The sequence below is a fragment of the Physcomitrium patens genome, chromosome 10 (genome assembly GCF_059467195.1).
Source record: "Physcomitrium patens ecotype Gransden chromosome 10, ASM5946719v1, whole genome shotgun sequence".
Taxonomy (NCBI): Eukaryota; Viridiplantae; Streptophyta; class Bryopsida; order Funariales; family Funariaceae; genus Physcomitrium; species Physcomitrium patens.
Window position 1 is genome coordinate 10,290,001 of NC_143419.1, and position 15,012 is coordinate 10,305,012.

The window sequence follows — 15,012 nt, forward strand, 5'->3', positions numbered from 1 at the left end:
ATATATTGAAGAAATCTAAGATGCGACAAATTGTCTTTGCTACATACTTTGATCTTTGTTCTCTTTGAAGATGGCTAATAGGTCCTCTCAATAATTGATAGTGTTTTATACTAGGGCGGAAAGACTATCTTGTTATTTGATCATTATTAAGGCTTTTATAACTCCTTTCAAATAAAACACTTGGAACACTGTCAAGAATCATTCCTACCTCTAATAAAATCACCAAACATCAAGAGTCTTTTTCAAGGTTGTGATATCAAAAATGTTGTTGTGTGGCATGATTTGTAATCTGAGAATACACATAGTATCAAGCTGTAGAAAGTTTAGTTTTAATTTATTAACTAAGCTTTGAAAAATGATTTATTCCATCTTTAACTTATATACAAATTCTTGGCTTCCAAAACCTCTTTATTTTGCATAAAAATTCAAAATATAGTAAAATTCCTTCAATTTGTTTTGTTTTGTTTTTTTTGTTTGTTTTTTTGTTTTTTTTTTTTTGTTTTTTTTTCTCTCCCAAAAGATTTTTTTCGTCAAAATTCAAAATCTTGTATCTCTTGATCTAATTATTCAATTTTTTTCAAATTTTTATATAACATAACTATTATTCTTAAGCTTTATTAAAAAAAAAAAAAAAAAAAAAAAAAAACCTAAACTGTAAATTTGCTATCAATCTTTTGGCATCTTAGAAATCTTAGCAAGTGCTCTAAATCCTAATTTATAAGCATTCAAGTACTATTTTCTTCATATCTCAAAAAATCAAAATTCAAATGCTACAAAATTTGTGTACAAACTTTATCAATATGATTATATTCATTCTTAAAATAATTTAGCCAAAATTTTGTCAAATTGCTCAAGATATAGCTCAAAATACAACCACTAGTAAATCATATCACTTACTACCCTTAGATTGCAAGTGCTGACTTTAACCTTCAATATTTTCTTCATCTCAACTTAAAATTTATTCAGGAATATGCGAAAAATATAGCCAAGAAGGTTTTCTCTTTAATTCCAATTGCTGATCTTTTATTGGATTTTTTATGGGTGCATTATATCCATAAGAGTGACAATAGGTACAAAATTGACACCTTAATTTTAAGCACCTATATTTCTTTCATAGAAACTCTAAATCACTCAAAAATTTTACCAAAATCATAGTCAAAATCTTGAACTTGCTAATTCTAACCTTTACAATTGAAATAACTTGAAAGAATAATCCTAATATCTAATAAGGCCTTGGATAGCCTCCTAAAAGCCCATTGGGCATGATTTTTGGCTGATAAGAATAGAAATTTTCATCATCTATCTCCATTCATCCATATGGATGCCTTAACTTCTCTTTTTCCTATCAAGATCCGTCTTCAATCTTAGTTTTAATAAGATTTATATAATATATGTCCTAAACATCAAATAAAATAAATAAAATAAGATTTTAAGAGTTACTAACATCTAATAAAGGTGGCTCTAAATATATAAAATTATTATTAGTATAAAATCAACTTCAATAATATTTCTTTTAAATTAACTACTTCAAAGTAATAATCTAATCATATTTTGTGATTAACTAAAATCTAATAATGAGGTTCTTACTATATTGTATAGTAAATTTTATACTAAATATTTATGTGCATTATTTTCACATAGTAGCAAAACCACAATACAATATCTACCCCCTCCAAACCTATGCATCCTCCGATATGTACCAAAAAATCAAAATTGTAGTTAGCGTCATATTATTCCCTCAATATTGTCTTTTCATAATCCATGTCCTTTTCTTCATTTGTAAAGAAATCAATGTCTTTTCCAATATCTTCATGAAATTTTTTTTGCTTTAATTAGTATTATTCATCAATTTTGTTATTATTTATTTTATTTATTTTATTTTTTATTTCTATTTAAATTTTTTTTTTAGCATACTTTTTTGAAAAAATCTTCTAAACATGTTCCTATATATACATATGCTATATAATCATCTTTATCAAGCACATCTACTTTTTTTAGGTCTTTTTCAAATTTTTGTATACTTCTTTGTAGCCATTTTTGTAAGTTATTAAATTATATATGTATCACGGATATATACCTACTATAATCATTATCTAGATAGATAGAATTAAGTAAAAGTAGATTAATTTTATAATATATTCTAGAAAAGCTTCCTAAAAGCTTCCTAGATGTTGTTTTGACTTTATATATGTTTGTAGTTGATTGATAGGTTAAAAACTTTGTCAACAAGCTATCCATGCGCCACATAGATTGGTAGCATGTAGAACAAGTTAATTATGTGGCAGCCATATGTAAAACTTATTTTGTAAGTCAAGATGCATGTCATGCAAAGTCAACACGTTTTTGGAAGTCATATAGAATGTCGCTACATAGATCTTAGATAGATAGTATATATAGAGGCAAGACTGAAGCTTCTTGTCAACTCCTTTCTTACTTCTAGTCTAGATTCAAGAATATTTAGTTTCTTTGTCTTTTGGCAATAGCTATTTCAATTTTTTTTTTAATATACATACTAATTTATTTTTATTTTGTTATATTTTTTTATTCACTTTCATTAAGTTCTTATTTCTAATGAATTGATAAGAGTATACTTACAATATCATAGCCATGTCTTTTTTTGATTAAGGGTAGATTATTCCTTTCTGTTGTTAAAACATAAGTATATTAGAAGTTGCAGATTATCCTCTTTTAAACTGATATTGTTCTTAATATCTTCTTTGATGTCCAGTTTTTTCTTCTAGAGGATTTGAATGAAATTACATTTTTTTTTTTTAAAGTATTATTATAGCAAATTTTATTGAAATGAAGAGTGCAATGGCACAAATGTAAAAGCAATTGAAGGGGTTAATGCTTGTGATGCATCAACTCAATTTACTACCACAAAGAACAACAAGAATGGTAGGAAGTGAAGATATAGATATCATTAGAGCTGCTTGGGCATTTGCACCAAATTATGTCCTTTTTCTACAATAGAACATCCTTCTGGTAGTAGAGAACCAAGAGTTATCTTGTTTGAGAAGTTTGATGGTACAAGATTCAAGTTTTGAGGATTTATCAATCAAGTACAACTTGTGATTGAAATTCAACCTCAAAACTATCCAACTTCAGGATCACAAGTTAGATTCATTGATACACTTCTTTCAAGTTTAGCATTGTCATGGTTTTTATCTTTTCTTAAACAACAAGATCCAACAGTGGATAATTTGGAGGCTTTTTTGGCAAAGTTTCAATCCATGTATAGAGAACATAATGCAACTCATATTACAACCAACAAGATCCATATTTTATAATGAAATAATCAATCCGTAACATTATATGCTTCTTAATTTGGACAACTTGTAATTGATATCAAGTGGAATGATGTTGCACTTATTAGCCAATTTTTCTATAGATTATAATATAAGGTAAAGAAATTGATATTCAACTTACATGATCTTGAAAAGTTGAGTCAAGTAATTAACTTTGCTATGAAGTGTGATAATTAACTTTTTAAATTTTAATCTAAAAATTAAATAAGTAAGCCTCAATATTAATATAATTCAATGGCAATACCAATGCCTATTCAATACATACATTTGGAAGTAGAAGATATACAAATTGATGCAGTATTTTTCAAACCTCTTATTGAACAAGAAAAAACTTGTCACCATTAGAAAGGATTGTACTTATATTATGGAGAACTTGAACACACTACTCAACATTGTCCATAGAAGTAATGTAATTATGAAATAAAGAACTCGAATGTCAAAGAAGATAATATATCAGAAAAAAAATTTGTCTAGTTCTAATAGAGATTGTGGGGCTGGAACCTTATACAATACCTAATAAAGGTCCTATTATCTACTCAAAATCTTTTCCTTGATTTATATTAAATATTATTTTAGGATCTAAAAATTACAAAGTCTCTACCTTGTTAGATTCAAGAGCCTTAGTATGTTTATTAAATGAAGAATTTGCTAAAAACTTAATATATCTTTAGTAAGGAAAATTAAATTTCTTCATATAAAAGCCATAGATGGTCGTCTATTGTCTTTTGGTGATGTTACTCACAAAATTCTTCCTATAGAAGTAATAACCAATGGTCATAATAGCTCTGTGATATTTAATATCATTAAATCTTCCTCTAATTTAATCATTTTAGACTTATTGTAGTTAAAAAAATACAGTCCTTGAGTAGATTGAATTTCTTTTATTCTTGAATTTTCTAAAAGTAGAACTAAGAGTATAGTTAATCAAGTAAAAAATCACAAGTTTAGTATAATTAAACTTATGTTTGTAGGTGCAAGACCTTTCTTACATGCTGCAAAAGAAGGATGACCTTGTGTCATTTATGCCACACCTATTCTAATGGTGCAAAGACTTCAAGTGGCATTCTAAGCCAATATTAAGAATTTCAAGATGTATTTGAAAAAAAAAGTTTAGATATTATTCTAAAATATTGTTCCTATGACTGTTTAATTGATCTTTAATAAAGACCACAATCGCCATTTGGACCAATTGTCACGGACACAAAATACAGACTTGAAATCTAATAAGAAGTTCAAGAAGAAGTGACAAAACTAGATTAAATAGATGAGTACAAGAACAACACCAGAAAGGTGAGCTAGAACTCCAAGAGATGTGTTGTCGAGACTGAGAACTCTTCAGCCTCGATCCCTATATATACTCCTACTTATGAAGCTTCTCGAGCTACTTCTATTAACTAAGAAGCTTCTAGAAGGTTCCAGAGGCTTCCTTTCTAGAAGGTTCTAAAAACTTCTCGAGCTACTTCTATTAACTAGGAAGCTTCTAGAAAGTTCTAGGGGATTCCTTTCTAGAAGCTTCTAGAAACTTCTCTTCTAGAAGCTTCGAGAGACTGCCTTTCTAGAAGCTTCTAGAAACTTCTCTTCTAGAAGGTTCCAGAGACTTCCTTTCTAGAAGCTTCTAGAAACTTCTCTTCTAGAAGGTTCCAGAGGCTTGTTTTTTAGAAGGTTCTAGAAACTTCTCTCTAGAAAGTTCTAAAGAATATGTCCCTAACATCACCCCCTCCTTTAGCTTCGAGGTCTCTGAGAAGCAATGTTGTTGATCAGTATCAACGCAAGAAAATGAAGATCTGTCGCATAACTTCTGCTATGAACTCCAACTGTTGTTCACGAGGCAAGTGGTTCATCGACCCTTGAAGCCAACGGTAGTGGCCCACGCCTTCGACTTCTGACCAAGCATGAACTTCTGTGTCCTCATTGTGAAATTGTTCTGCAAACACGCCTTCTAGTTGACCATCGTAAGTAGGCTCGATCTCAAATACGATCACCAGTGATCGATTACTCGGTATCCTCCGTCGTCGTCGTGGTACATGTAGTTCTTCATCTCGGGGTTGCCTTCGTGAGCTACTCGGTTGCGATACTCTGACTGGTATAGTATCTATCTTTTGGCTATCCATATCAAAAGACCAAATTACGATCTATCTTGGAGAAAATAACTACATCAACTATGAATTTTGCTGGTGCTCTCCCCTTTTCTTATATTGTTGGGAGAACAAGCTTCAGAAAGAAGCTATCATCGAATTGATTTAGGTTTATCGGGATGTCGTTGATGAAACTCCTGTACTTTTTGTGGTGCATTTGCAAGATTTTCAGTTGGCTCCCACGTTCGCTCATTAATGTCATAGCCACACCAATGAACAAGATATTCTAACTTTTCCCACCTTCGTCGTGAATCCAATACCTTTTCAACTTCGTATTCTTTGTGGTTCTCGATTTCAATACTAGGTGGTGGACATTGCACTCTTCCAAGAAAAGATGACTCTCGATAAGGTTCCTACAGAGAAACATGAAAGACTGGATGTACCTTCATAGAAGCCGGTAACTCCAGCCGGTATGCCACTGGATTAATTTGCTTCTGGATGATAAATGGTCCCAATCTTCGATAGTCCAACTTATCACATGGTCGCTTGGTCTTGATATTTCGTCGAAGAAGTCAGGCTTTGTCTCCAACTTTGAAAGTAGTGCTGGATTTCGAAATCTATCTGCAGACGTCTTATAGGATTCTTGAGCGGATTGTAATTGAAGCTTCAACATAGTTTGAAACTATGATAGTTGCTTCGCAAATCCTTCAGCTGCTGGATTGTTATTTGTTGACGGACTCAATAAATCAAGCTTCGGATGATATCCATAGTTGGAAAAGAATGGTGTTTGTTGAGTCGACGCATGGAGGGTGTTGTTATATGCAAACTCGGCTAGCCGTAGATATGCAGTCCAATCGTCTTGCTGATAGTTGATGCTGCATCGTAAGTACTGCTCCAAGACTTGGTTCATCCGTTCCATTTGGCCATCAGTTTGAGGATGAAAAGCTGAAGAAAGCTTGATATCCACCTTCAATATCCCAAAGAGAGATCTCCAAAACTTTGACACGAACTGGGTACCTCGATCTGATATGATATCATCTGGTAGTCCATGATATCGATACACATTATCGAGAAAGAGCCTTACTGTGACTTCACTGGATGATGTCTTCTTACAAGGAACAAAGTGTGCCATCTTCGTAAGCCGATCTACCACGACAAAGATGCTGTCAAATGAGTTTGATGATGGCAAGTCCGTGATGAAGTCCATAGAAATTGAAGACCATGGTCGACGTGGAATTGGCAATGGCTGTAGAAGTCCATAAGGGCGATGCCGAGGATTCTTAGATCTTGAACAGATGTCACAAGAGAGGACAAAATCTTTCACATCCTTCCACATTTGGGGCCACCAAAAATCTCGGGAAATAAGCTCTAAGGTCTTGTTGAATCCAAAATATCCCGCAGCTGGAAAATCATGGCGAGATTGAAGAACTCGGAGTCGTGCTAGTCCTTTTGGAATGTACAATCGCTCTTCAAAGTATAAAAGATCTCCCTCCACCTTGAACTTGTCGTCATTGGTACGTTGCTTGATATCAATGGCTACTGAATCTTTAATGGTCATAGCACGTACCTAGTTTAGGAAGTCAGCATCAAATGATACAATAGTAGCACAAAGTTGAAATCTCTGTGGCTTCAATAATGTTGTACATTGTTGATCAAACGCTGCTTCTCCAGCCTTTGGTGCAAGATACGATCTCCTTGATAAAGCATCGGATAGTCCTTGCTGCCTTCCAGGTCGATAAGTGATAACAAAATCGAATCTAGATAGCGACATATTCTACCGAGCTTGACGCCGATTTAAAACTCGAGCCGTCATGAAATACTCCAAATTCTTGTGATCCGTATATACGATTACTGGATGTGCAGCTCCTTCAAGAAAGTGACACCATTCTTCGAAAGAATCCACTATAGCAAGAAGTTCCTTATCGTGGATCTCATAATTGATTTCAGCAGCAGAGAACTTTCGAGAATAGAATGCAACTGGATGGAGCTTCTTATCTTCATTCATTTGTGAAAGCACAACTCCCAAAGCAAAATCTGAAGCATCAGTTTCTAAATAGAAGGCCTTTGTAAAGTCTGGATGTACCAAAATTGGAGCTGTAGTAAATGCTGTCTTCAAATCTTGAAACGCCTTCTCCGCCAAAGGTCCCTATTCCAACTTATCCTTGCATGTTAATCGAGTGAGAGGAGCAGCAACTTGAGAATAATTCTTGATGAAGATTCGATAGAAGTTAGCAAAACCAAGAAAGCATTGTACGTCTCTAACCATCTTCGGAACCTCCCAAGACATGATTGCTTCTACTTTCTTGGGGTCCATCTTCAAACCTTCTGTAGTCGCAATGAACTCCAAAAATTCCATCTCCGTCTAGTGAAATAAACACTTTTCTAATTTGGCATATAGTCCTCGCTTGTGTAGTTTCTCCAAGACCAAACGAACATGCTCCTCATGCTCTTCCTTGTTTTTAGAGAATATTAGAATATCGTCCAAGTAGATGACAACAAAATCGTCGAGGTGTTCTCGAAAGATGTCATTCATCATATGTTGAAAAACTGCTGGAGCATTGGTAAGACCAAAAGGCATGACATTATATTCGAAATGACCATACCTTGTACAGAATGCTGTCTTCCACTCATCTCCTTCCTTGATTCGTACGAGATTATAAGCTCCCCTTAGATCAATTTTTGTAAAGATCTTCACACGTCCAAGTTGTTCTAAGAGACTAGAAATCAAGGGTAATGGGTAACGATTTTTCTTTGTTACCTTGTTGAGGCCTCGATAGTCCACACACATTCGTAATGATCCATCTTTCTTCTTCACAAATAAGATGGGTGCTCCATCTGATGATTTTGAATGACGAATGAAGTTCTTGGCTAGATTCTCGTCGATATACTTTCGTAACTCTGCCAACTCTGTTTGCGATAGATTGTAGATTGGGCCAAAAAGTGGTTGTGCTCCTTCTTGCAAGTCTATGGCACAATCATATGGTCGGTGTTCCGGTAGTATGTCGGCGTTCTTCTTTTGAAACACGTCTTCAAAATCTTTATATTGCTCCGGTATACTTGCTGTTGAGATCTTCTCCTCGGTAGTTGGAGCCACATAAATGACAAATGGAGTGCCTTCCTTAAATGATCTTATAAACGCTCTTGCTCCAATGAATAAGGATTTCTTTTTTCGAGGTTTTTTACTAGGTTTTTTCTTGGGTGGTTTTGTGGGAAAAGTCATCTTCCGCAACCTCTAATCTATCAATGGATTATGTTTTTCCAACCAAGAAAGACCAAGAATAATAGGATTTGATGGAGTTCTAATAATATTAAAAATAATATGACTACTATGGTCTTTAAACGTTACTTCTATAGGTTTTGATTCATGGGTGATGCTACCAGACAATAAAGGTCGCCCATCTATGACCTCAACATGAACAGGTTTTGATTTTTGTACTAAAGGGATCTTATGACGCTTTACAAATTCTTCGTCTAAAAAACAAGCAGATGCTCCTGAGTCTAGTAGTGCTAAGGTTCTCAGTTTTTGAGGGCCGATAAACAGAGGGATTGTAAAACAAAGTGCAGGTTGGGCAGAAAGAAAGGAACCTGATTGTTGTTGGGATATTTCATTGTCCAGCCGCACGGTTCCTACTGTGGCTGGGCATCCTCGTTTTCCTAAACAAATACTCCCCTAGTCTTGACTATGCCTCGATTTTGCTTTTTGGGGCAGTTTCCGACTTTGTGGCCTTCTCCACCGTAATACAAGCATAAATTTTCCTCCATACGTCGCTTTTTTTCTTCTATAGTAAGAGATTTGATACGTATCGCATCAATTTACATGTCTTCCACCTCTGAATGCGAATTCACACCGCTTGCCGAGATAGTTGGAGCATGGCGAATTGTATGTTGTCTTGAGCGTTGGTCTTGGCGACGTTAGAATAGACGATTATCGCACTTCATAACTTGGCTAATGGCTTCATTGAGCGTTCGTGGATCAGGAAGAGTTAACAGCAAATCCTTCACATCATTTCTTAAACCCCAATAGAATTGACTCATCAGTGCTTCTTCATCCCAATTGATGTCACATACTAATTGCCTGAAATCCGAAGCATAGACTGATGTAGAACGCATCCCTTGTCATAGCGACCGGATCTTTGTTGTAGCCCATCGAACCTTATCGTGTTCACCAAATGCTTCTGCAAATGCTTCCAAAAAGGTTTCAAAGTTGTTTAATATGGATGATCGTTTCTCAAACAAAGGAACAAACCATGATAGAGCTTGTCCCGTAAGTAAGGTTCCAACAAGCCCAACACGTGACTCCTCCGTTGGATATCGTTCGGGCTGTAAAACTGTTATCAACCTGATTTGATTGACGAATCCTCGAAACTTGGAACGTGTTCCATCAAACTTATCTGGAAGGCTAATTCGAGGCTCCTTATGTTGTAGAACTAGTGGTTCTTGTCGAACCTGAGGTAAAGTTGTTTCTCCAAGTGCCGAAATTTGAGGCTGGTGTAGTTTAGATTGTGCTATCCCAGATACTCCATCATTATGAAGCCTTGCCACCACTCCTTCAATCTTTGCAGTTCTTTGTGATAACGTAGCGAGGGCATTCATAATAGCATCTAACTTAGACTCCGAACTTTTTGTCATACTAATGTCTTGACCTCCGGCCATTCTAAAAGAAGGACAAAAATGACCCTATAAGAGGCAATATTGATTTATAGGAGGGTAATCCACAATCTATAAAATGCCTTAAGAATTTCAAGAAGAGGGGTAATCCACAACCTATAAAATGCCTTAAGAATTTCAAGAAGAGGGGTAATCCACTCTCTCCAAGAAGAATAAGACTCCAATATCTGATCATCTAAGGAAGGCACTCCATTTGAAAGTTCTAAGGAATATGTCCCTAACACCAATCTATAATTCATCACAAAATGAGTTGATTGAATTTAAAGAGTATATTAAAAAGGATCTTGGTAAGAATTTCATGTGCCATTCCAAATCTCATGTAGGAACCCTAATTCTATTTGTAAAGAAAAAAGATGGATCATTGTAGATGTGTGTTGATTATTGAAAATTCAAGAAGATCACCATCAAGAACAAGTATCTACTACCTTTATTATCTGGACTTTTTGATCAATTGAATCAAACTTAAATCTATATAAAAATAGATCTATAAGAAACATACAATCTAGTATGTATCAAAGAAGGAGATGAATTAAAGACTACATTTTGGACTTGATACAAATATTTTGAATATAATGTCATGTCTTTTGGACTTACAAATGGACTAATAGCTTTTCAACATCTTATGAATAATATTTTTTAAAAGTTTTTGAATATTTTTTTTTTTATTATCTAATTCATATTTTAATCTATTCTAAGAAGAATATAAATTTCATATTTGTCATATATTATAAAAATTAAGAAATGCAAGATAGAAAAGTATATATTCTATATTACTTAAATTGACTTCTTAAGTTATATCATTTCAAATGATGGACTTATGATAGATTCTAAGAAAGTTCAAACTATTATGGATTGGAAGAATTTAACAACGGTGTCGTATCATATGAAGTCTTACTTGAGAATATACCAAGCACATAGCTGTGGAAGGTAGAATAGAACTTGCAACAATAAAATCTTAATTCTAATAGAATATTAAATAAATTCTAATTAAATCTTAACAATGCTAAATAAATTTTAATTAAATTTAAAAGATATCTTAAAGAAATTAAAAAATAAATAATAAGAAATTTCAAAAGAGTTGGAAGAAAATCCATAATAAACCTTAAAAAAATCCTTAAGAAATACTAAAAAATATTAGAATAATCACAAATATCTTAAATAAATATCAACCAAGTTTTAATTTAACCCCAATTGAAATCCTAATGGACTTCAATCAAACCCTAGATAAATCCTAAATTCTAAATCAAACCTTAGATAAATTTTAAATCCTAAATCAAACCTTAGATAAATTCTAAATCCTAAATCAAACTCTAAATCAAATCTTAGATAAATCCTAAATTCTAAATCAAATCCTAGACAAATCTTAGAGAAATCCTAAATCCTAAATCAAATCCTAAATCTTGAATAAAATCCTAAATCAAATCCTAAATCTTGAATCAAATCTTAAATCAAATTCTAGATAAATCCTAAATTTTAAACCAAATTCTAGATAAAATATTAAATCTTAAACTAAATCTTAAACAAATCTTAAATTTTAAACCAATTTCTAGACAAATCCTAAATACCAAATCAAATCTTAGATAAATCCTAAATACCAAATCAAATCCTAGACAAATCCTAAACCTTAAACCAAATCCTAGATAAATCCTTACCAACTCAATATAATCTTAGTATAGTTTAGAACCTCAATATCTATCAATTGAATTATTGATCTTACTTAAAAATTTACACACTTTTTAAAAACTAAGTTGGCAACAAGCACACAAAATTTGAAGATAATTGTACTTACCAAATAGAAGAAAAAACCTAAAATCCGCTCATATATTGGGTAGCCTCTTACTCCAATTTGAATGTTGAACTTCGAGCATTAATATCTATCACAAAAATACACATGTAAGCCAATAATTACCTATATAAGTAGATAAAAATAAATAGAAGTAGGTAAAAATAAGTTAATTCTATAATACCTTTTATAAAAGCTTCTTTAAAGCTTCATAGACATTGCTTTGACTTTATAGGTGTCTATTATTGACTTTTTAGATTAGAAAAGTAGTCAAAAACTTGACTATATGCCACACATGTTATTAGCTTCAAGACCAAGCTAACTATGTGGCCTACACATAAAAAAAACTTACCTTATAAGTCAAGGCATGTATCCTACAAAGTCAATACATATTGAAAGTCCTATAGAACATCACCACGTAGCTCCTAGTTAGATAGTATATATAGAAAGAAGAGTGAAGCCCCTTCATTCTTGTCAACTCCTTTCTTTTTTCTAATCTAGTTTCAAGAGTCTCAAGTTTCCTTGTCTTTTGGCAATAAGCCATTCTTGTTTTTTTTAATATACATACTTCTTTATTTTTATTTTGTTACTCTTTCTTTGACAGAGATTTCATTAGTTTATGCATCATCTTTTAGTTCGTGTCCTTGATAGATTGACAAAAATATACTTACAATATCAAAGCTTTGTCTTGTCTTCATTAAAAGTGGATTATCTATTTTTTATGATAAGACATAAGCATATTAGAAGTTGAAGATTACCATCTTCTAAATTGATATTATTTTTATTATTTTCTTTCCCTTCAAGTCCTTTCTTCTACTTGTCTTGAGTGATATTAGATATTTTTTTTGAATATCATTATAGCAGAGCTTATTGAAATAAAGAGTGCAATGGCACAACTGCAAGAGTAATTGAAGGAGTTGATGCTTCTAATGCGTAAACTTAGCTTACTACCACAAGGATCAAAAAAAATGGTAGGAAGTGAAGATATAGAGATGATTAGAGCTGCTTCAATATCTGTACCAAATCATATCCTTCCACCCATGGTAGAATATCCTTCAAGTATTAAAGAACCAAGAGTTGCTTTGCCCGAGAAGTTTGATGGTATAAGATCCAAATTTTGAAGATTTATCAATCAAGTATAACTTGTGATTGAACTTCAACCTGAAAGCTATCCAACTCCAACATCACAAGTTAGATTCCTTAGTACACTTCTTTTTGATTCAGCACTATCATGGTTTTCATCTTTTCTTGAATGACAAGATCCAATATTCGATAATGTAGAGGTATTTTTGACAAAATTTTGGTCTATATATGGAAAACATGATGTAACTTGTATTGCAACCAACAAAATTCGTATTTTGTGATAAGGCAATCAACTTGTAACGTTATATGCTCCACAATTTTGACAACTTATAATTGGTATTAAGTGAGATGATGTTACACTTATTAGTCAATTTTTTTATGGATTACAGTATGAAGTAAAGAAATTGATGCTCAACTTACTTGATCTTCAAATATTGAGTCAAGCAATTGACTTTGCTGTAAAATGTGACAATCAAATTTTTGAATTTTGATCAAAGAATTGTACAAATGGACCTCAACGTTACTACAATTTGATGGCAACACCAAAATCTCTTCAACACATATATTCAGAAGTAGAGGATATGCAAATTAATGCGGTACATTTTAAACTTCTTATTGAGCAAGAAAAGACTTATAGATGTCAAGAAGGATTGTGCTTATATTATAGAGAAGCAAAATACATTGCTCGACATTATCCAAAGAAGCGATGAAATCACAAAATGCGGAGCACATTTGTCAAAGAAGATAATGTATCGGAAAATAAATTTGTCCAGCTATATTAGGGACTGTGCGATTGAAATCTTATACAATTTTTAATAAAGGTCCTATCCTCTCCTCAAAACCCTTTTTTTTTTTTATAATAGATGTATATTTAAGAGCTAATAATTATAAAGCCTCTACCTTGATAGATTCAAGAGCCTCAACTTGTTCCTTAGACATAGAATTTGTTAAAAGTCATAAAATATAGATAGTACAAAAAACCAAACCTGTTCATATAGAAGTCATAGATGGTCGTTTCTTGTCTTCTGAAGATGTTACTCATATAATACTTCTTACAGATGTAACAAAAAATGGTCATAGTAGTTGCGTAATCTTTAATATAATTAGATCTTCATCTAATCCAATCATTTTAAGTTTATCATGGTTAGAAAAGTATAATCTTTGCATAGATTAGATTTCTCATATCTTTAACTTCTCTAAAAGCATAATTAAGAGTAAAATTAATCTAGTAGAAAGTCATAAGTCTAATATAATTAAACCTATGTTTATAAGTACAAGAGCTTTTTTACATATTGCGAAAAAAGGATCACCTTATGTCATTTATGCCACACCTATTTCTAATGATGTGAAGACTACAAGTGGCATTGCTAGCCAATATCAAGAATTTTAAGATATATTTCAGAAGAAGAATATAGATACTCTTTTAGAACATGGTCCCTATGACTGCTCAATTGATCTTCAAGAAGGAGCACAACTACTATTTGGACCAATCTATAGTTTATGTTAAAATGAATTGGCTGAACTCAAGAAATATATTGAAGAAAATTTGGCAAAGAATTTCATACGCCATTCCAAATTACCAGCAAGAGCTCCAAACTTATTTGTAAAGAAGAAAGATAGATCATTACAGATGTATGTTGATTATTGAGAATTCAACAAGATTACTATGAAGACTAGGTATCTTCTACTTTTATTATTTGGACTTCTCGATTAACTAAATCAAGTTAAGATCTATACAAAAATAGATCTATGTGGAACATATAATTTAGTATGTATTAAAAAAGGAGATAATAGAAGACTGCATTTCAAACTAGGTATAGATATTTTGAATACAACATCATGCCTTTTGGACTTATAAATACACTAGCAGCTTTTGAATGTTTATTGAATGATATTTTTTGAGAGTTTTTAGATAATTTTGTTGCATATTATTTGGATGAAATCTTGATCTATTCTAAGAATATAGATGAATATGAACTTCATATTTGTCATGTGTTATAAAAATTAAGAGATGCGAGATTCTATGCTAAGATAAAAAAATGTATATTCTATACTACTCAAGTCAACTTCTTAGGATACATCATTTCAAGTAATG